Source organism: Equus przewalskii, chromosome 9 (genome assembly GCF_037783145.1).
Source record: "Equus przewalskii isolate Varuska chromosome 9, EquPr2, whole genome shotgun sequence".
Classification (NCBI taxonomy): Eukaryota; Metazoa; Chordata; class Mammalia; order Perissodactyla; family Equidae; genus Equus; species Equus przewalskii.
Window position 1 is genome coordinate 55,937,237 of NC_091839.1, and position 22,341 is coordinate 55,959,577.

The 22,341-nt window shown below is 45.3% G+C and overlaps 1 long non-coding RNA gene across 1 annotated transcript; it reads right to left on the minus strand.

The window, feature by feature from the left end:
* Positions 1-377: 377 nt before the first annotated feature.
* On the minus strand, positions 378-20,378 carry LOC139073365 (uncharacterized). Its single transcript, XR_011522017.1, has 2 exons — positions 20,214-20,378; positions 378-1,205 (listed from the first exon to the last, which is right to left on the minus strand). It is a non-coding gene; the product is annotated as an uncharacterized lncRNA (long non-coding RNA).
* Positions 20,379-22,341: the final 1,963 nt, after the last annotated feature.

The window sequence follows — 22,341 nt, forward strand, 5'->3', positions numbered from 1 at the left end:
CATGTGCATTCTGAGTATATTTCGGTTTGGGTGTCTACTAGAAAATTCTATGTTCACTGTGACCTTTGTACTAGGCCCCATGGGGCAAAGCTAGAAAGAATATCAACAAAACATTGTTAAATCTGGCTATGCTTGCAAGAAATATTTTTGAAGTTTTGTTATAAATCAATGATAATTAGGAGTAGGTGGTTGGCCTCTTGAAATAGGACTACAGTATCATTTCTATACAGATCTTCAGAAACGTGAGTTTCTGGATAAGATCGTAAATAAAAAGAGCTCTAAGTTTTTTTTTTAAACATATATAAAATACTCTATGCTGAGATCCTAGGTTTTGCTTTCAACCGTCCAAACATCTCATAAGGATTTACAAAATCATGTCAAGTAATTATTTTATTTTGAAAGAATGCACTCCCAGAACAACAGCAATAATGGGGGGGCGTTGGTGTCATGAAGTGGAAAGAGCACTGTACTGGGGGGGAGTATGGGGGACAGGTCACCTGGGTTTATTCCTGGTTTGGCCAGATGGGTGACTTTAGCAAGAGGTGTAACTCTCTAGGTCTATTTCCACATCTGTAAAATGCAGCAGTTAAACCAGATGACCTCTAAATCTATCTCTACAAATCAGTGGATGTAAAAGCTTGTTGCTCATTTTAATAAAGCTGTATTCATGTTAAAAGGGTTTGTTGAAACATCAGCAGGTGACACTCCCTTCTAGCCACTCTGCCCAGCACGATGTTTTGGTCAGGCTGGCAACGGAAAACAGGATGGCATTGCCCTGTAGTTCTTGGCTCAGAGCTTTGGGAGGTATTGATGACTCAGCACGTGGCTCTCTGCCCTGTGGGTCAAGGTTGCAGGTGTCCAGGTGGGCCTTGTTATGAGGGAGCTCCCAGCACTTTGGGTGAGACAGGAACTTGAAATGTGGACCATTTATAACCACTCAGATTCCAGGACACTTTACTCAAGCTTAGGAATGTCAACTTCCATCCCTTCATCAAACTGCCACGTTGGATAATTATGCTTCTCAAACTATTCTTGCATTTCACCGCCGTGGGGCATCCACACTTCCTATCCCTTGGTGTTGTGTAGTTTGCTTATTGTCTTCCAACCCATAAACCTGATGGCAAGGCTCTTATTGGTTGAGGGTAGGAATAAGAGTGAATTGGAATATTCTTCCTAGACCCAGTGGGTCGGCTCTTTCAAAGTCACTAAAGAGAAAAAGAGAGAAAAAGCAAAGAAAATAAGCAATCTAACACTCTTCCCAATTTGAGGGCAAAGGAAACTTACTACTTCAAAAACATTGGTGTCAATATCAGATTCATTCTACGTAGGTAGGGATCTTGGAAATCCTGGAAAAGTTTCACAAAGATTAATACAACACTTATTTGTATGGAAGACTATTTCTGTTTTTAGGGGGTAATAAGTTGCGAAACTACAAAGCCGTATAATCTTTAAGCTATGAGATGTTGACATAATTGTTTTGAGATCAACCAATCAGACCACACATTTCATGCTACCAGGTTACAATGAGTGTTCATTAAACATCATGATAACAACGCCCTCCTTGTTGGCTAACAAAGGGGCATTCTCTTCATGTATCACTGATGACAGCAGATGTGGCACAGTTAAAGTCATCTACTCATTCCCTCTTTTTCCTGATTTATTCCAGAGCTGTCATATGGTCAGAGATCATTTTTCCTCCTCCCGATTTTTTTCTCCTTCTTCTCTGCCTTCTCCTTCCTCTGGGCTGAACTCGATTTCCTTATGTGAGGAAATCTCTCCCTACTGACGAGTCAGGCACTTTGGGCTACACTTCCCTATTCCAGGTCACTGGGACACCGTTTGATGAACTGGAGTCAAGACTTACCAAGTGGAATTCCTATAGCTGGAGATGTCTGCCTGCCTCCCTCCCAAGATGACCAAATTTTCTAGAAGAGTATTTGCTTTCCTTGCAGAGCTAGCCAATGGATTTCTCTCTTCTAAGGGTGTGTGTAAATTTGGAAAAATATTCCACTTTTGGAACATATTCTAAATATCTGCTTTTATTTTTGTCTATTTTATCTTATTGATGTTTCCTATGACTGATGGGTTCTCTGTGATTTGGGGTAAGTCATTTAACCTTTGAATTACCATTCACTTATCTCTAAAGCATCATGGGCACAACAGAGGAGCTTCAATTCATTCATCCAGTATTTAGGAAACCCAAACAATATGCATGATGCTACATTTTGTGTTTTTGGAGACACAGAACAGCACAATGTCTGCTCCTGTTCTCTAGACGTTTACAATCTAATTGAAAAGTTAGAGATTTACACATGAAAATAAAACCAAGAGCTCAAGGCAACACATGCTAATGCCCAATAAGACAATGTTGTACGTACAAGGATATTCATTGCGGCATTGTTTGTTATAACAACATTTTGGAAAATGTCTAAATGTCCATTAATAGAAGATTGATTAAACAAATTATGGTCATCTATACAATGGAATACTGTGCAGCTATTAAGAAAAGAATGGGGTGGCTCTACATGTACTAACGGAAGAACTCCAAATACGGCTTTAAGAGAAAAAAGTAAGTGTGTAATAGTACGTACCGTGTTACCATTTGTGAAAAGAAAAAATAGGAACGTGTATGCAAAGTCTTATATACGCATTGAATGTCTTTGAACAGACGCACAAGAATCTGGAAAAAAATGAATGCCTCTAGGGGAGAGATGGAAGGCTAAGGAATGGGGTAGGAGGAAGACTTACTTTACTTTCAACATCTCTTTTCTTGCTTTTGAATTTTGCACAAGATACATATATTACCAAATTTTCTAATAAATAAAATATTTAAGGGGCCAGCCTGGTGGCGCAGCAGTTAAGTTTGTGTGCTCTGCTTCAGTGGCCCAGAGTTCACCAGTTCGGATCCCAGGTGTAGACCTACGCACTGCTTGTCATGCCATGCTGTGGCAGGCATCCCACATATAAAGTAGAGGAAGATGGGCACGGATGTTAGCTCAGGGCCAGGCTTCCTCAGCAAAAAGAGGAGGATTGGTGGCCAATGTTAGCTCAGGGCTAATCTTCCTCAAAAATAAAATAAAATAAAATGTGCCCTAATCCTCTGGCCAGTTCTCAACAGTGAGGCTGGTAAACATTAATGAGGGACAAATAAAGAACTTTTTCCATAGAGGTCTGAAAATGGAGTGAATTCTCTGCAAGAGCTTTTGAAATAGTTCTGCTCGAAGTTGTACAGCTCTGTCCCCTCAAGTCAGTTCCAATCTGATGCATCTGACATGTAGAGCAGGACAGAGAAGGGGTTTCTATGACCTGATGCTACATTGGACTTGGAGTTTTAGGTCACCGGTTCAACATGATTACTCAAAAGGATGTGGACAGCATTGAGGGAGGAATTGGGGAACAGGAGAGCAAGCCGGAAATGCCGTGAGCAGAAGATTCCTCCTTCCCTGAGAACCTCTGCTGACTCTGTCATCCTTGTGGGTGTCCTCTGTCACCTGGACATGTATGGCCAAGAAGAGGACAGGCAGCCCTGGCTCCTGGCATAAGAAGGGTCATGTCTTCTTGTTTCTAAGTTCTTCCTGGCACATTCCCAGAGGATGTGGCAGCTTATCAGACCTTTGTTACCATCTATGATAGCACTTCATAGACTAATAGCCTCTCAAAGGTAGGAGGGACTCTGGAAATTATCCTCACTCCTTCACCTTAAAGTCAGGCCATGGGGAAGATGACCCATCCAGGACACATCAGGCATCAGGTGCAAAGCTGGGACTATCCCCTTGGTCTTCTAACTCTGAGTCCAGTGTTCTTTCGACGACACTCCATGTAGTCATGGTCACCGCCATCCCCCATCCCCCAGCCGCTAAGGCCATGACAGCTGTTCCTCCAACACTGATGAACACTGTGAGGGAAAACTCCACGAGTCAGGCTCAGGGCTTCCCCAAGGCCAGCCTGCTGAGACAGGTTTTGGGGCCGGAGTCAGGGGACCAGGAGGTTCCCTTTTCCTGCTGGAGAGAAGGTGGGTCATCACAGGGACCTCCCAGCAAACAGCCAGGACAGGACTCTTCCCGGTACCCACACTCCCAGCAAACAGCCAGGACAGGACTCTTCCGGGTACCCACACTCCCAGCAAACAGCCAGGACAGGACTCTTCTGGGTACCCACACTCCCAGCAAACAGCCAGGACAGGACTCTTCTGGGTACCCACACTCCCAGCAAACAGCCAGGACAGGACTCTTCCCGGTACCCACACTCCCAGCAAACAGCCAGGACAGGACTCTTCCGGGCACCCACACTCCCAGCAAACAGCCAGGACAGGGACTCTTCCAGGTACCCACACTCCCCCCTCCATGGATCGAGTCCAACCTAGAAGTTTCAGCATGTCAACTTTTATCGATGATGGGTTATATAAAACCTCCTACAGTCTCAGATCTGGAAACCACAGTACAGGAGTACAGCAGTAAGAAAACAGATAACTTTTGTCCCTTTTTTCTGGAGGAAAAAAATTTAAAAACCTCAGTAACTGGACTAACTTTATAAAATGTAATAAGGGCCAATGTCCTCATCAGTGTAATACCCTTTTTCTTTCTGCTCTGCCTGTGCCTCCCCCTTGTCTATGGGATCAAGTTAAGTCTCTGGGCATCAGAGCCCACAGGGTAGGATTGGCAAATGCCTCATCACTCCCGGGCACTGACCTCTAACCCTGCTGACTGTCTCCCCTGTGTAGCTCTGAGGCCCTTTACTTTCTATTTACTAAAATGAATTTCCCCTTTCATGATGACTTCAGAAAATGGACTCTGGACTTAAAGTTTATAAGGACAAGAATCAGCCTATCTTCTTCCTGGCTGTGAATCACTGCCTCTTCCCACCCGTTTGCACAGACACCTGAGTTAATTTAGTCTCATCTAATTCCTCCTGCTGTTTTCAGTGGGACTTCCGCCACCTTGGCAGCATGAGTCAAAATGGGATCATCCTCCTCATCTGACTACTTAACGAATTGAGGTATTTATTTGGAGCTGAATGTTTACAACGAAAGTCACCAACCATCTTGTTTTTTCATGTTTTGACAGCCCGGAAGCTGAACAGCAGGAAGAGGGCCTCTTCATTCCTGTTTAGAAGAGAAGGATCTTGTTGCTTGACTTTTCTTGACTATTGTCTGGCTTTCATTGAAAGCTTTGGAAGTTCTACCCTATGTCCGGCGTCCCAGGTCTTGATGAACAAAAAGGAGTCAGCACCTAAGTTAATCTTCCTTCTTCATTTCCAACCACAGCTCAAGGGTTTTGCTGTCTGTCTTTGGAAATGACTCAACTAACAGATGGGGGTGGAAATCTGCACCACGAAATTAATTACGCCGCGTCTTCAGGCTTTGTCCTCTCATTTACTGAATCGTGTTTAATTAACAACTCAAGACTGCACCTCCTTGCAGATGAGTTTGCATTTCATGAGATCATAAAATTAAAGAAAAAGTCTGCCAAGCTCACTGCTTGTTATAGTCCTTGTCCCCGGCCTGACCCTGATTACTTTCATTTCTGACTCCTTCTCGCTAGGACTTCCCTGCACATACTAGGAGAGTATTCCGGAAGGGACAGGGAATTCTCACTGCTGCTAAGTCACCTTCGGAGAACTTTCCTTGTTGGTTCTATTCCCAGGCCTGATTTTACTACCCTTTCATTTTGTCTTCGTCTTTTCTACATTTTTATTTGCTGGATATTGACACATCATGGAGTTACCATCAGTGTTTACATTACAGTTCTGTTTTAGGTAATGGTCATTTTACAAGTAGGCACAAACAGTCACAAAGCATCTCCATGGCTTCTTTCCTTCTTCTTCATTTTTACTTTCCCCTTTTCTTTTTTTTTTCTTTCACCGAAGCAAGAAGAAGGCGGGGAGGAATTTACTCTTGTTCTGATCCAGAACCAGCCTTCTCCCTGCCTACAATTAAGAGTTAGTGCTTACCAAGTGCTTCACAAATGCCAGTTCATATAACAGCTAACAACCATATGCTTGGCCCATTTTACCATGGAGTGGGTCTGGCTCTCAATACTGTGCTATGCTGCCTCTCACCTGTGTGCTGTCCAACCACCTCTTGACCAATTATAACACACACACACACACCCTTACATTTTAAAGTAATTCATCTGATGTAATTTGGATACATGGATGTTAACTCCCATCAATAAGTTGACATCTTTGAGTCTGAGCATTGTCTCCTGTGATGAAGTCTGCTGTGGAAACCACTAAAATGTTGATAAATGAAAAAAAAAAGCAACATAGAACTCAAAATATAACACAGAATGGTTACACTTACCAAAATCATTTAAGTTATTTTGTTGGTCAGACTTCATCCACTCAGACCACTGGCCTCCAATCCACCAGACAGTCATCAAAGTTCACTGCTAACCCCGGTACTTGGGTTGTTAGCTGAGCTCCTCATTCAGAGTCACTTAGATTCTATTTACTCTGACTTTCTACACAATTCTAAAAGGGCCAGGGGACTTCTTTCCAGTCCATAGAAGTCTAGAGACAACAGATCAAAAGGCAGAGCCAGATGGAAAATGCTGAAAACCTGCACCTTGGAGTGGATAGCAGAGGTAGCTGATACCTGAATGGACAGGAAAAGAGCTTTACAAAGGCATAAATGGAAGACCATTTAGTGTAGGAGTTGATAGCCTGTCCACGGCTGCCCTGACATCGAGAAACACAGTCACTGTGTTCAACATCTCTTCCCCAAGTCACCAAAACAAGGACAGACCACAATTAACTAAATCACGCCGAAGAGGTTCACAACTTTTTCAAGGCATTCCTCTACATGATAGTTAAAGTTTCATTGCCTAAAGGATATCAGTAACACGAAGATAGTGAAAATGACTCATTCGCCAAGATTTCTGGATGACCAAGTTTTACTTTGTGTATTTACATGCAAGTCATCCCAGAGATAAGCCACACTGTCACTATTAAACTAGTTTCTGATTAACATAATTTTATATAACCGAGTGACAGGTTCTCAGATTATGAAACACTAATTAGCTTTGACTCCATGCGTCTCTAAAGCATGCATGACTATTGCAGGAGACCCTGCATTTCTGCAAGTACAGGTTTCGTGAATGCTTCTGGCAAGAGCTGGAGTCAGCCTGGCTCTGTGGTTAGTTTGCATACATGAAAAGTCTGGTAATCTCTTTGGAGGGTTGGACTGTGTACAATCCTTTTTGCATAATGATACTTTACTTCCTAGATTATAAAAATGCTATTTTCCTAGGAACTGGATTTGTGGCATATTTTTGTGCAATGATTTAACTTAATTCCCCAGGTTCGAAAGGAACCTGTCAGTTATGAACTGACTAAATAAAATCCCATGTTTCAAAATCAATAGAATCTTTTTATTTGCTCTTCCAATCTACACACAGTCAAAAGCCCAACATAATTACCACCCCAGTTTTTGGTTAAGAACATTTTAAAACTTTCTATTATGGAAATTTCTAACCATCCACAAAAGTAGAGACAATAGAATAATGGACTTTTATATACCCACCATGCAGCTTCAACTATCATCAATACTGTCTCAGTCTTAAACAGTACGCCTTAGTGTGCCCACATGAAACTCCTTCTATTTTAATTTCCCAGCAGGCTGGAAATATCTGGGGCTGGCCTCCAGCAGAGCAGAGCAGCCAGGCATCCAACCATGAGGTGTGATTGGATGGATGTCAAGGGCTCTTCACCCCACAGATGATGAATGCGATCATTAGTGACTCATTCTCAGTTCTAGCTATTTCTCTCTCGCACTCTCTTTCTCTCCTTTTCTCTTTTAAAATACAAATTCTCCTGCTGGGAGGTGTGACTGAAATTCCTAAAATCTAGTTGGTTTAACCAGAATAAGTTGGTTTTATCAAATATTTTTCCACTATAACAGAAGATTTGGGAGGGACTGACAGGGCCCTGAAATGGAAAAAGGGAATAGAAGACTGTGAGGTAGGAAATCCAAATTCTCGGAGCCATCCAGGATTAGTCCTGGTAGTATTTCCTTTAAGTGGCTACATTGGAAAAATTTATTATTGCAACATTTTTATTACCAGTGATCAGGATTTGGGAGTGGTAGAAAGTCCTTTTATTATTTTTAAAAAATGGTTTAAATCTACACCATTTTAAAATACTTTTTAGTTAAGAGGACGTTCAAAAGTCGCCAGCCACCTCTGTTTTGAGCAGCTGTGACAACTGGTTAGTCACCATAGGAAGAATCATTTCGGTGGTCCTTTTCATTTATGTTTTGTGAAAAGCGGTTAGCAGGACTTTTTCAGGGGGAGCTGGACAAAGGTGGTCTCTCTCCACGTTTTAGGACATCTCTGCTGTGGGCAGTGGACACATTGTCAGAACAGCCAAAGAGGAAAGAGATTGAGTTCTTGGCTGTCACTCTTTGAGGTTCAGTATTCTAAGAGCAGCTCTGATGGACTGATGTAGACCTGACTGAGATCAGCCTGTGACAGAGCATCTTGGAACTCTGACCCACGAGAGAAATGAGAACTCGCCATGAATTCTCGTTGAGAACTTTACCATGAGAACTCACTATGAGTGAGGAGGAGTCTGAAGTGGTGACCCAGACTTGAGCCTGCTTTGTTTGGGGGAACACAGATCTGTATAGAACCTGTAGCTGGTATCAGAACTCCGGGGGGTGGGGGGGGGTGACGGTGTATGTTTGTGTGTATATGTGTGTGAGTGTATGTGGTATGTGTCTGTGTGTGCTGTGTCTATGTGTGTGTGTCTGTGTCTATGTCCGTGTGTGTCTGTGTGTGCATGTGTGCGAGAGAGATCTGGGAGCATGGTGTCACTGATGGCACTCCATTTTGTTGTGGAGTAACTGGTTTCCCAGAGGTGTGTTATGGAACCCTCCAGCCTCAAAGGGCACATCTAAGCTCTAGGTGCAGCAAAGGTAATAGAGGCCACTTTTTAAAATCAACGGGACCACAGGCAGCAACAACACATCCCAACATCTCTATATCAAGCAACAAAACCAGGGTAACAGTGCTGGGACTGAGCAAACCTCTTGGTTCTTAAAATTATCACAGAAAGAGACAGACTCACAGGCAGGAAGGAAAGACAGACTCACAGACAAGATGGGGGCTTTCTTATTAGTTTTAATGTTAAAAGAGTAGTGATCATTTTGTAGCTCAAACTGGTAAGGCAGAACATAATGGTCACAAATACACGACAAGGAAAAAGATTCTAGGCATGTTTATTCATGTGTTAATTGTTATTCTATGGTGTGAGTTTGTAGTAGATTTTTTGTTTTCTTCCTTATTCTTTTTTGCGTCTTTTAAGTTCACTTTCTCTAATGCATTGTTGGCTATTTTGAAAATATAAAGACAACAGGAGTTTTGTTTTTTAACCCAAGTACCTGCCAGGGTGGAATCTGCCCCTCCCACCATGTCTCCTGTATCCTCTCCCCTCTCCAGGTGCCCACGACAGTGGGCACTCACTACCAACGAGCAACTCTAGCAAATCCAGAAAGTTCGGGGTGACAGCAGGGTGGGCAGTTTTGATGGCAGACAATAAGTTTTGGGGAACAGGAGAAGCAAAATGTCATCTCCAGGGCAGATCAGGAGGCAAGACTGACAGTGAGGGAAGCGAGAGGTAGGAACGGAGGGAAGGGTCAGGGCCGGTCACTCCCAAAAGCGCTTCTCGAATGGGGGTGACTTTGCGCGAGTCCCCTGGGGCTAGGCAGAGTGCAGATTTCTGTGTCTTACCCCATTCCTGGTTTGGAAGATTTGCGGTGAGGCACAGGAATCTCTAGGTGATTCTGGCCCTAAAATAGCCTGAAGGCCTCTCTTTAAAAACTGTTGCATGGCCCAGGGAGCCCACATGAAGGAGAAAATGCAAGTTCTGATTTCATAAGATTGCCTTCACTTTAATTCATGGAACACCTCACAGCAGCGAGCAAGAAACTCACTCGTTCTGGTTCCACAGAAACTCCTCGTGGACGTGGATGATGTCATGCTGTGTCTCAATGGGTGATGGTGTCACCTTGGTTCCTGCTCCGCATGCTCCTTGGCTGACAACCCAAGGGCGGGACACCATGACTTTGACAGGCATCACCCACCATACTCCCCATATGCTCACCATCAGGACACCTTCCATGTGGTGTCTGAGCCACACAGAGGGTCGGAGCCATCATTTCCCTTTCAGTGCCCTCCCTTTGAGGGGAGGGTCTTACTGGAAGCAGTAAGTAAGCATATTCTTTTAGATGTGTCACTCCTCAATCAAAGTACTCTCTCTACTGAGTAAAATCATCTCTATGGAGTTGGGAAAAATTCACAGGAAAGGACTGCCATCGAACGCCTTGCACAAAGCCTGGCAGGAGTGGGCCATAGTCCACAGCCTGACTCTTGCCTGCTGATCTGCTAGGCACTTCTGAGTCCTGAACTACTGGGCAAAGATGTGGAAAATCACTGACTACATGGCTTGGAAGAGCCAACCCACTTCCAATATTTCGTCACCAATAATCTCAGCCTAGAATTCCCTGAGCAGCCCCCACGTGCTGAGCAACCTGGTGGGTCCTCCTGGGGAGGCAAGACATGAGTCTCGTCAACGACCCTCCTCTCGAGGGGGAGAGCAAAAGCTAAGGAGAGCTGAGTTAGGCTTCTCCAGATCACTGTACTTCTTCATAGCAGTTACCAAGAGAACGATTATTTGTGTCACTATTTCCCGACTAGACAATAGACTGGGGAGGTAGAAGTAGGGTCTGTTTCTGTATCTCCAAAGCCTAGTAAAGTGCAAGACACATCTCAGCCTTCAATTCACGTCTGTGGAATGAATGAATGACCCATCAGCTGGGTTGAACTGTGTGTGGGATGGTGGGAAAGAGAGTGAGAGAAGGAACTGGGGGCCAGAGCACCAAGAGCCTGGAGTCCTAATGAGTTTGGGATTTATCCTTTGGACAACAGAAACTCATCGAAAATTTCTGAGCCAAGGAGTCCCGTGGTGCCCACCAGGTTCAGGAAGACTCACGTGCAGTGAGGCTGCGCTGAAGAAGGGGGCCTGCAGACAGAGCGGCCAGCGGCAGCTGTTCTGGGAGGAAAACAACACCTGGAACTCCTCGCCAGGAACTATCATAGAGTCGTGAGCCGCGTAAGTGGGTTTTCAGCCACTTCTGCGTTAGAAGAGATAACACTACTGGAGCTGTTTTTGATACACCCAAGAAGTAGAATTGCCTAGACACGTTTATAGCAATTTTTATATCCATACATGTGTGCCTATGCACACCCACCTGGAGTTAAAGAAACATTGCCTAGCAGTGCATTCCTTCCCATTAACTCTTTCAGGACGTCAAGGTATCATTTAGTTCCTAGAAGAGCCAATTTTCCAAACACACACTCCAGTGCCCTGAGTTAATGGGTACACATCTCACTCTCGTGGAATATTTTACTCACTCTGGCTCAACAGATGATTATTATGGCTACTATTAATGTTGGGCCTAATAATAGCCACAGTAATAAACATGTTTCTTGGGGGCCACCACATCGATAGCAATTATAACCTAAAAGAACATAGTCCCCAGAGACCTATAATATAAGTTAATCAGGCAGTCAGGAAGGACTTTTTTTTTTTTAACTTTTTTCCCTTAATCCCATCTTTATTGTGTGGATGAAGCCTCAGCCTTAAGGCCATGTTCTGGAGCTAGTTCAAAAAGGCCAGGTAGTGGCATTGTGGTCCCAACAGCCTTGTGAAGTAATGGCTAGTGTCTCACCCCAGGCCAGTGCTGTCCAATGGAAATACAATGCTAGCCACACGTCCCTTTAAATTTTCTAGTAAGAGGAGCCAGCCCCATGGCCTAGTGGTTAAGTTCAGCACGCTCCGCTTCAGCAGCAGGGGTTTGCGGGTCCAGATCCCAGATGCTGACCTACATCACTTGACAGCCATGCTGTGCTGGTGACCCACAAATAAAATGAAGGATTGGCACAGATGTTAGCTCAGGGTTAATCTTCCTCAAGCAAAAAAAAAGTAAGAAGAAACATGGGAAGCAATTTTCATGTTTTATTTAACCTAGTATATCCAAAATATCATTTCAACATATAATCAATATGAAAATGATTCATGAGGGACCAGCCCCATGGCCTAGTGGTTAAGTTTGGCATGCTCCACTTCGGTGGCCTGGGTTTGGCTCCCAGGAGCAGATCTACATCACTTGGTGGCGGCCATGCTGTGGCAGCAACTCATATACAAAATAGAGGAAAATTGGCACAGATGTTAGCTCAGGGCAAATCTTCCTCAGCAAAAAAAAATTCATGAAATATTTGAAATTCTTTTGTTGTTGTTCTAAGTCTTGAAAGCTGGTATATATTTTACACTTATAGCACATTTCTCTTGGAACCAGCTACATTGCAAGTGTGGCTACTGGCTGCCATGGTGGATGGCACAGGTGGAGCCCCTCTGGGAAGATGCTGGTGTGTCACCCAGGAGAGAACTCGGCAGGCCAGCGACATGAGGAGGCCCCCTTTAAGCACTAACCAGAGGAATTTAGTACTGGGAAGCAAACTCAGGGAAAATGTCCAATGCTTGCGCCTCCTGGTGCCAGCCGAGCAGAATAAATGGTTTTGGGGTAGAGAAGGGTCAACGTTGAAAGAAGTGTTGGGGCAAAGAGGGGAGAGAAAGCGGGGGAAAGCCCTTTTGTTGGTTCAGAGATTCTGAGAGTTTGCGCATCTAAGTCACGCTATTAGGACTCTGGGCAGTCAGGGAAGAGGGTGACAGGCCCAGGCAAAACCAAGAGAGGAAGAGGAAGTGAGGCGGCCCAGGGGGGATTTGCTACGCCCGCATCTGGTGGGGAGGGATTACCGACATCAGGGCTTCCTCAGGCTCAGGAGCTTGCCAAGGAAGGAAGGACCAGAGAGAGACTCATCTGAGGGCTGAAAGGAATGCCACTGAACAACCCGAGGGCAAGCGCAGACTCACGGGCTTCCTGAAACACGAAGACGCAGGTGAAGCCGGTGGTCCAGTGGCCACAGCTCCAAGCGCCCTATCTCCAGGGAGAAGACCTTGGTGGTGGTGGTGGGGGGGGGGGGGTCTAGTCTCCCCTCCAGCTTCCATAAACAAAATCTGAAATAACACATTGTAAAACAATACAAATTATGTCAGACGAGTCTAAGTGATTAAATGTGACAGAGAGGTGCGTAACAGAGAGTGGCTGCGGATTCCCCCATTTTCTGTATCACTGCCGTGAATCAGCTTTGAGACTCTGAGTAATGCAGGGCAGGGCCACCACACTTGGGCTGCTGTTTTCTAAAGAGAACTGGGATCTTTCCCAAATTTCACAGGTTCAGCCAGGGATCTCAACGCAGGTAAAAGTGCCGCATCACGCCCTGTGACCACAAGATTTGCCTTCTGCTGCTTGGGAGGAATTTCCCTGTCAAAGGCCACAAGTGTGAAGTGAGGCTTTAGAATTAGGCCTTTTAAAATGAAAGCAGAGTAGCAGGGTCACAAGGCATTGACCTTGGGGACAGAGACTTTAGGTCAAATGTCAGCCCATAAACTGTTCAGATGACACACAGTGTGGGCCTGCTAGACTCATCTGGTTCCCCTGATGCCAGTGGGACCGTTGGCACGTTCACACAGCTGGTTGGTGCATTTAGGTAGCTCTCTGTTTTCAGGCCAATTTCTAAAGAAATTCTACATTTCTGGGCTTTGGGTTGTGACTGACTTCTTGAGAGCCCAAGGGAGACTCTTCAGTCTTGCAGTGCTGGGGGTCCCACGCAGAGGCCCACTTAGTGTTATTAAGTTATGTTATGTTAGTGAGGCACCCATTCCAGGCCAGATTGCTTGGGAGTCACACATGTGGGAAACACACAGGAGAAAAACGTGGTCATCCTGGGTCTGCCCCACTCACTTCTCTCCCACAAAGGAACCGAACTCCGCTCCTCGACTGCGCAGAAAGTGGGACAACATGTGTTGGCTTAATGGGCTGTATCTGTTGGGATTCTGAAAAGCCTCATGCGAAGGACAGGTCTCTCCTAAGCGACGGTGAAAAATGAAGTCTGCAGCTGGCGATGAAGAAGCAGGCCAGAGGAAGTCTTGCTGCAGGGAACCTGGCTGACCAACAATTATTTTTTATGACATGGCATACATTATGATGATGGTTTCATTTCTGGTTATTACCCTCTATTAAAAAGCATCTTGAGTATCATGATTACGGGGGCATCTTATTCCCGCCTCAGGAATCTACTCTCATATTTTCAGCGAACTGTTGTTTTTCCTGGATGTATTATTATTATCGTTCTTGTTATGTGATTATATAAACTGCTAGCTGTGATTATGTAAACTGCTGGTTGTCAAGTAGCTTTTTTTATTATCCATTGCTCACAACCCCATTGCTTTGAGGTAAACAGAAATGGGGTGATGCCCATCCAGGGCACAGAGAGGTCAAGCACCCCCGAAAGTTCTCTCCTGGCAGGGGCTCATGTCCTAGACTAGGGTGCTAGCATCTCCCCAGGGGCCAGGGGTGCCAGAGGTATTCCTCTCCACCCCCTCCCCAACCACCCTGCCAGAGCCAGTCTTGGGAGATGTGAGCGAATGAAGAACAACAATCTGCCCAGAGTGGTGTCACCTCCATTTAGTTCTGGGGCCAGCCCTGGTTCCATGTGCCAGGTCAAGCTGGTGCTGGAGTTGTGTTGTGGGTCCCTGACACTATGGTTTGAGTGACCTAACTAGTGACAGACAGGATGGCCTGGATTGGCTGTGCCCCAGAATGAAGAGTCAGAACTGGGAACCACAAATGCGCCTGAATCTTGAATTGGAATTAAAACACTGTGCGCCATTGCCACCTGGCTCTCCCACCAGTGCCTCCCTCAACATGTCTAACCTGAATGTATTATTTTTACCCCCAAGCCCAAACGTAGCATCTACTGAATTCTGTCAGTGGCATCTCTCTGCCACTCAGGAGAAAAAAAACTTAGAATTATTTTTAAATAATTTAATTTTGGGGGGGCCGGCCCCGTGGCCAAGTGGTTAAGTTCGTGTGCTCTGCTGCGATGGCCCAGGGTTTCGCCAGTTTGAATCCTGGGTGCAGACATGGCATGGCTCATCAAGCCATGCTGAGGTGGCGTCCCACATGCCACAACTGGAAGGACCCACAACTAAAAAAAATACACAACTATGTACTGCGGGGCTTTGGGGAGAAAAAGGAAAAATGAAATATTTAAAAAAATTAAATTTTTAAATTAGAAAATTACACGCTTTTGCAAAAAGAAAATGCAGAAGCTACTAAAGTAACAAGTAAAAATGTACTCCCTCCCACAACACTCCATCCCACTCCTCAGAAGTAACACTGTTAACAGTTTGGTATGTATCATTCTAGATTTTTTTCTGTGCAACCAAGGCATGTTTTCTTTTGATGTGGTTATTATCTTTGACATTACCCTTGCTTCCTCCTAATATCCATTAGTCATCAACTCCCACTAATTTTTCCTTTATGTTTCTCACATCTGTCCTTTCTTTCTGTCCAAATTCCTATTGCCTTACACTTAGAATAGCAGCGTTGCATTGTGAAGTGAGCAGGGGCTGTGGAACCAAATGACTTAGGTTGTAACGTGCTAGGATGTAGTAGGTGCTTAATAAATGGCCACAATTAATGTTCTCTCCTGGGTGGCCTCAAGAACACACATTACAATTCCCTTCAAGTTATCTTGTATACCATGGTTAGGTTAATATTTCTTAAAACACTCTTTTTATTTTGATGGTGTCTTGCTCAAAACTTTTAAAAGGCTTCCCACTGTTTATAGTATGGGTGGCAAATAGTCTTTAACTCACATAGCAAGTGCAATTGATTGGTAGTGTCTGCTTGAGAGGTTGTTGCTTGGCCTCCTAGGAGAGAGCGCTGGGTTAGATTAGTAATGTCTGCTATGGAAGCAGAAGCAGGGAGTGGCAGCATCCCTGACCTACAGAATGAAATCCAGCAGCACTTCATCTCCTCTACCCCTCATAGGCTTTCCCCCTTGCAGCTGTCTTTCTCTCCCTCTGGACTGGTCTCCCAATCTGCCGCTCATATCATAGATCCTCTGCCAGTGGAAATCTCACCCCAGATGTTGATGCAGCTGTTTGACTTTCCACCCCCAGAGCTTCTCCCCATAGACGCCAGGCACTCTTTATCACGTTACCATTTGTTTTCCTCGTAGCACTTCATCTCTGTCTGAAGCAGCCCTTTTATTTATTTGTTTTCGTGTTTATTGTCTGTCTTCCCCACAAGGATCTGAGCATCTGAAGACAGAGACTTTCTCTTATTCACCAGTGTGTCCTGAGAATCTAGACTATGGCCTGGCACACAGCGCTGTGTGTCCATCAAGAGTGGGGTCTCTTTGAAGATGGGCACGGATGTTAGCTCAGGGCCAGTTTTCCTCAGCAAAAAGAGGAGGATTGGCAGTAGTTAGCTCAGGGCTAATCTACTTCTTCAAAAAAAAAACTAAAAAAAAAAAGAGTGGGGCCTCTTTGAGGACCGAATCCTGTCTTCCCAAGCAGGTCATGACTTGAGGCCGATGACTGGCTCTGATTTTTCTTGGTACCTGCCACACATAGTCCAGCCTGGAGTATAAAATGTGCTCAGTAAAACCTGTATTGGCTAATTGCTGTGGCCTTCAGGGGAAACCTTTCTAAGGCGTTTGGGCCCATGAATGCATCAGATTCCGTGCCAAAGTCTGTGGGTCGTACCTGTGTCCAACCTGCCTTTTTTTTTTTTTTAAAGTGAGACTTTTTTTTTTTTTAAGGATTTTATTTTTCCTTTTTCTCCCCAAAGCCCCCCAGTACATAGTTGTATATTCTTCGTTGTGGGTCCTTCTAGTTGTGGCATGTGGGACGCTGCCTCAGCGTGGTTTGATGAGCAGTGCCATGTCCGCGCCCAGGATTCGAACCAACGAAACACCGGGCCGCCTGCAGCGGAGCGCGCGAACCCAACCACTCAGCCACGGGGCCAGCCCCCCAACCTGCCTTTTATAGGCCACTTTGCACGCCCGCTGGTGATCTCTCTCTGGACCTTCTCCTTGGTAGTTTTCACAAAATCACATGTTACTGAAGTTTCCTGCTTCCCAGAGACACCTGGTGATGTGCTAGTTACCTATGCCATTTACATCTTGGCTATTACGGTTTCCTACTTTCTGTCCTAGCATCATGCTTCCGCAGGAATGAAAGCATACAAAGGTCTTAGAATGTTAAAATCCATCCCACAGAGGAGTAACACGGTCCTCAGAGAATCGTGCAGAACAGAAATGATGGGTAAGATGGACCGCTCAATCTTTTTTTGCCAATGTGGGTAAACTTCCAAAGGAGAAATGATGAAAGATTATTAAGTTCTCTGGGTTTAAATATATTTTCACTGGTCATTCTCCTACTCCCAGACATATTGTTTTAATTGAAGTTTTTTCTCAAGTTTATTTATGTCTGAGATCACATAACATCGACATTGAAGAGCTCACTACGAAGGAAAAATGTTTTCATATTCCACCCCTGCAACAACATTTTCATTTCTTCATATTTCCTTCCAATCTTCTTGCATATGCATATTTTTTCACATAGTTATAATCAGACTTGGTTGAGAAAGATAAATATTTTACTGCTAAGGCCAATAATAATAAAAGTAAGAAAACACCAAATATTCTTACGTTTTATAATAATATGCTAATTTGTTCCAAATGCCTAGGTTTTTAATTGCTGGGCCTTGAGCAAAGTCCAAAGGCATAAAATATCCAAGAAGAAAGGAATGGAAGTGCCTGGTAAAGGATACCCTTACCTTTCTAGAAAGGCGTTTTGCTCGTTCCTATTTCAGACAGGTTCCTATGGATTGTACAACACTTTACTTTGCCCTCATTCCCATAGAATTGGCTTCCATGGGGTTTGAATGCCTGGAAACTATACACAGTTAATCCCCATTCATCGCAGATTCTGTATTTGCAAACACGTCTACTTGCTAAAATTCATTGACAATCTCAAAATGGATACTCGTGGAACTTTTGCAGCCGTTTGCGGAATGCTCATGGGCAGGAGAGTGAAAAATTTGAGTCGCCCCATACGTACATTCCCAGCTGAGGTGGAACGAGGCAGCGTTCCATCTTCTTGTTTCAGCTCTCAGGCTGTAAACAAGCGACTTCGCAAGCTGTTTAATTCCGTGTTACTCGCCTCTTTGTACTTTTTGTTGGTGATTTCACTGTTTAGAATGGCCCCAGGCACAGTGCTGAAGGGCTGTCCGTGTCCTTAAGTGCAAGAGAGCCGTGATGTGCCTTACAGAGAAGGGATGTGTTGGATACGCTTCATTCAGGCGTGAATTACAGTGCTATTGACTGTGAGTTCTACGTTAATGAATCAACAACGTATATTAACTAAGGTGACTTTAAACAGAAACACACACAACACAAAGTTGTGTGTTGACCAGTTGGTGAAAACGTGGTGACCAGAGGCTTGTAGGAACCCAACTCTGTCTCTTCCCTCTGGCAACGGCTCAGCATTGTGGATCCAGTGTTCTCCGTGACTTATAGAACGCAACCACTGCAAAGAAGGCGAACGGACTGGATACACTTTGTGTGCATGTGCATTCTTTGAGAGGGAGAGGACACTGACTTTTGTCAAATTCTCAAGGGGGCATTGAAAACAGTTCGATCATTGCTTCAGACCCTCTATTATAAGAAAAATAATGCTGGTGCTCTTGAAAATCCATGCGAGTGGGCTCAAATGACTGGACGGATCAGCCCCAAGGGCGTACTGGCTGCCGTCCTGATCTGTGCTTCTCCCGAGGGAAGTGAAAAACAAGGGCCTTCTAGGCCCAGCAAAATCAGTCTGGTTTCATAAACTTGGATTTAGAGGGTACTGTAAACCAGCTGGGGACAAAGGTATGTTCTGGAGCCCTAAGGAAACAGTGCTCCAATCATCGCTCCTGTCATCTAGAAGAGATATCCTTTCAACAAAGAAAAAACAGGGGCTGGCCTGGTGGTGTAGTGGTTAAGTTCATGTGCTCCCATCAGGGTCTCAGACCTGCACACGCTCATCAAGCCATGCTGTGGTGGCATCCCACGTACAAAATAGAGGAAGATTGGCACAGATGTTGGCTCAGTGACAATGTTCCTCAGGCAAAAAGAGGAAGATTGGCAACAGATGTTAGCTCAGGGCTAATCTTCCTAACCAAAAAAAAAAACAGAAGTAAGAAAGAAAAAATAATAATATGTGAAACTTAAGAAGGTAATAGTAGCTGTTGTTCACTGAATGCTTATTAGGAACTGATATCATCGCATGTAACTCTTACAACCACCCCAGAAGGAGGGGCACGACTAGCCCTGCTTGACAGATGAGGAAACTGAGGCTCCAAGAGATTGAGCTGCTCACCAGGGTAACACAGCTCTGGTGGGAGGTGGGGCTGGGACTGGAGCTTGGCTCTGCAGGACTTCAGAGCCCACGCTCCTAACCACTGGGCTACACTTCACCTGCTCAGATGGGGTGATGATTTGTCTGCCTCGATTCTCCACCCAGGTCCTTCAAGCCCTGGGAGCGCCTGAGAGTTTAAGGTGTGATTCAGTTCACTAACCTCTGTTCGATACGCTTCTCAGAAGCCCATCAGCCAAGGCAGAGAGAAGGGCGACGCTGCACTCCAGGGCGATGAACTTTAATTCTTTGGCTCTTCTCATATCATGTTGAGAGGCAAATTATAGTACTTTCTAAAAATAGGTGGCAAATTCTAGGAGTTTCTAAAAATAGCACTGGGACTTCTGCATTGCTAGAGAAGGGATTATTCTGACCTTTCGCTTAAGAAGGCCTACCTCCTGAGGGTGACAATTTCACTACTTTGCATGACATTTGGCTTCCCTCACATGTGGCCGGCAGGATTATACTTACAGGAAATCAGAGAGAACCTCTAACCTCTTCCTGCGCTATTTATTGCTTTTTATTCTCTTTCTCTTCTACTCTTCAGCCCGCCTTTGGTTTCTTGAGTCTTTGAGGCTCTTCTTGAAACCCCCTCTCCGTGCCAGTAGCCACATTTAGTGTGTACTGGGTAACGTGTGTCAGGGGGAAGGTGGCCAGGTAACAAGGGCCTGACCGCCACTCACTGAGCCTAGCATCCGTCTCTTTGCTGCTCCCCTACTTCAGAGGTAGAATTGCTCCATGATCTGGCCCGAGGTCTTCAGGGGAGGTGCTGCCTGAAGAAAGTCTTTTAATAGCACCATGTGCCCCCATGTCCCAATCTATAAAAACGGGGTAATCACACTTACCTACCAAGCGCAGGTGTTGCGAGGATTAATTACTGTCCATAGGTGCTTTGAGATCGAAGGATGAGAGGCTTTCTATAGGCAAGAGTTGTTATGGGCACGATTCTTCTCTTCGGCTCTCAGCTTCCCTGCTGGCCACTTTGCCAAAGCCACTCTTCAGGGGAGAGGAACACGATAGCGTGGATGAGGCACATGTGAGATAGGACCAATATTCAGGGCAGAGTCCAAAATTCTTAAGTGGTGTAGAGCTGCATTTTCTACTGATGGAACGGAATGTGAAGTGCTCAGCTGGGTGGGAGTCAGCCAGAGGAGGCAGAGCCAGGTACAGCCAAACCAAACACAACAGCCTACACAGAACCCTCCAAACATGTGGGCAGTGTTTCAGAAATCTTTTCCTTCCAGAAGCTATGATGTTCAACGGATTAAAGTCCATAAGTGGATTCTGAAGGAAGTGGAAATCATGTTGAGGTGTTCCAATCATGGGCAACTAAGCCGTTCTAAACTAGTCTCTCCATCTGCTGAGAGCCTGGCTTTCTGCAACCTGAGCGTGGGGGTTACACACAGACACCCACCCAGATGCCACTCTATTAGCAGCAAAGCTCCTCGGCTCGCTCCCTTCTTTCCCCAAGAGCAGCATGTCTGGTAAGATGTCCCCCCTCAGGTGACTCAACCAGCAACCTCTGCCTTCCTAACATCTCTTGGGCAGCTCTCTCAGGATTACAAGAGATCCTGGAATATTTTCCACTTCCATTCAGTCCTCAGACTGAGGGCTGCTCTGGCTAAAGAAATGTTGGTGAGATTATGGTCTCTAAATACCAAAGAGATGAAGAGCAGGGCCTTGGAAGATAGGACCATACAGCTCAAGCCCCAGTTCTACACTCATACTGGAGTGTCCCTGGGCAGGCCTCTTAATCTCCCTGGGCCTTTGTTTCCTCATCGGTAAAACTGAGCTCCTAGGCTGACAGGAGGGGTAAGTGAGAGACCATATGGAATAGCACCTGACACATGGAAGTGCCCCATCCATGTTAGCTATGCCAAGAGAAGAAGAGAGGGGTGGCGATTCTAGCTTTGAGAAGCTAATACTCCTTTCTGTCACTTGGCCATGTGAATTATGCCATATTCATGCCAGAAAACCCCAAAGAGGGTATTGGCTTTTCTGGGAAATGCTTATCTTACTTTCTACTTGACCAGTGGGTCTGATGCCTTTTACTGGGTCAGCCTCACTGGTGGTGTCTCTCCCCTGGAGGCTGTTTCTCCTCTGCTTTCTCCAGATACCCCAGAATTCTTCAGGATAAAGCATCTGCTCAAAACTCCATGAAAAAATTAAATCTACTGGCAGTGCCCACCTTATCCAGCCCTGTGAGCAGGGCTGTGACCCTACTGGGGCAGTGCAGCTAGAAGCAGCTCAAGGGGCTGCTCTGAACTGAGAAAGGGTCAAGAGAGGGTGGAACCCAAGGCACCCAGGGCTGCTCTGCTTTGAGCTCCACTCCAGGCCGGGGCTGCGATCTTGATTCAGGTTTGAACTTCGATGCATTTTGAAGCTGCAGTTTTTAAAAACACAGCTACGTAACACACTCACTATTTAAAAAAAGAAATCCCACAGCACCTTAGGCCACAGCGCTAGGCCACAGACCTTGGTCAAAAGAGTGCACAGTGTGTGGGGTTAGTTGGATCTCATGGTCAATGAAGAGCCCTTGAAATGGTTTCTGAAGCTGTCATCACAGCAGTAGTGGCCACTGCCCCCCACCCCCAGACAGGTTGCCCCCCCAGGCTGTAGGTTCACATCAACCATCTCTGCCACCCCCAGGCCCCACAGCCCCACCTTTGATGGCTCAGACCCAGAACCACTTTGCAGGCCTGCTGAAAGGCCTCCTTTTGGGGAACTAAAATGGGAGAAGATAACCAGTGCTATTGTTTGAACGTTTGTGTGCCCCCTAAATTCATATGTTGAAATCCTAATGCCCAATGTGATTGGGTTAGGGTAGGTATTGGGAGGTGCTCAGGTAACGTGAGTGGAGCCCTCAAGAATGAGATTAGCTCTGTTATCAGACCCCAGCCCCTTCCGCCACATGAGCACACAGTGAGAGAAGTCTACAAACTGGAAGAGGGACCTCAGCCAACCCTGCTGGCA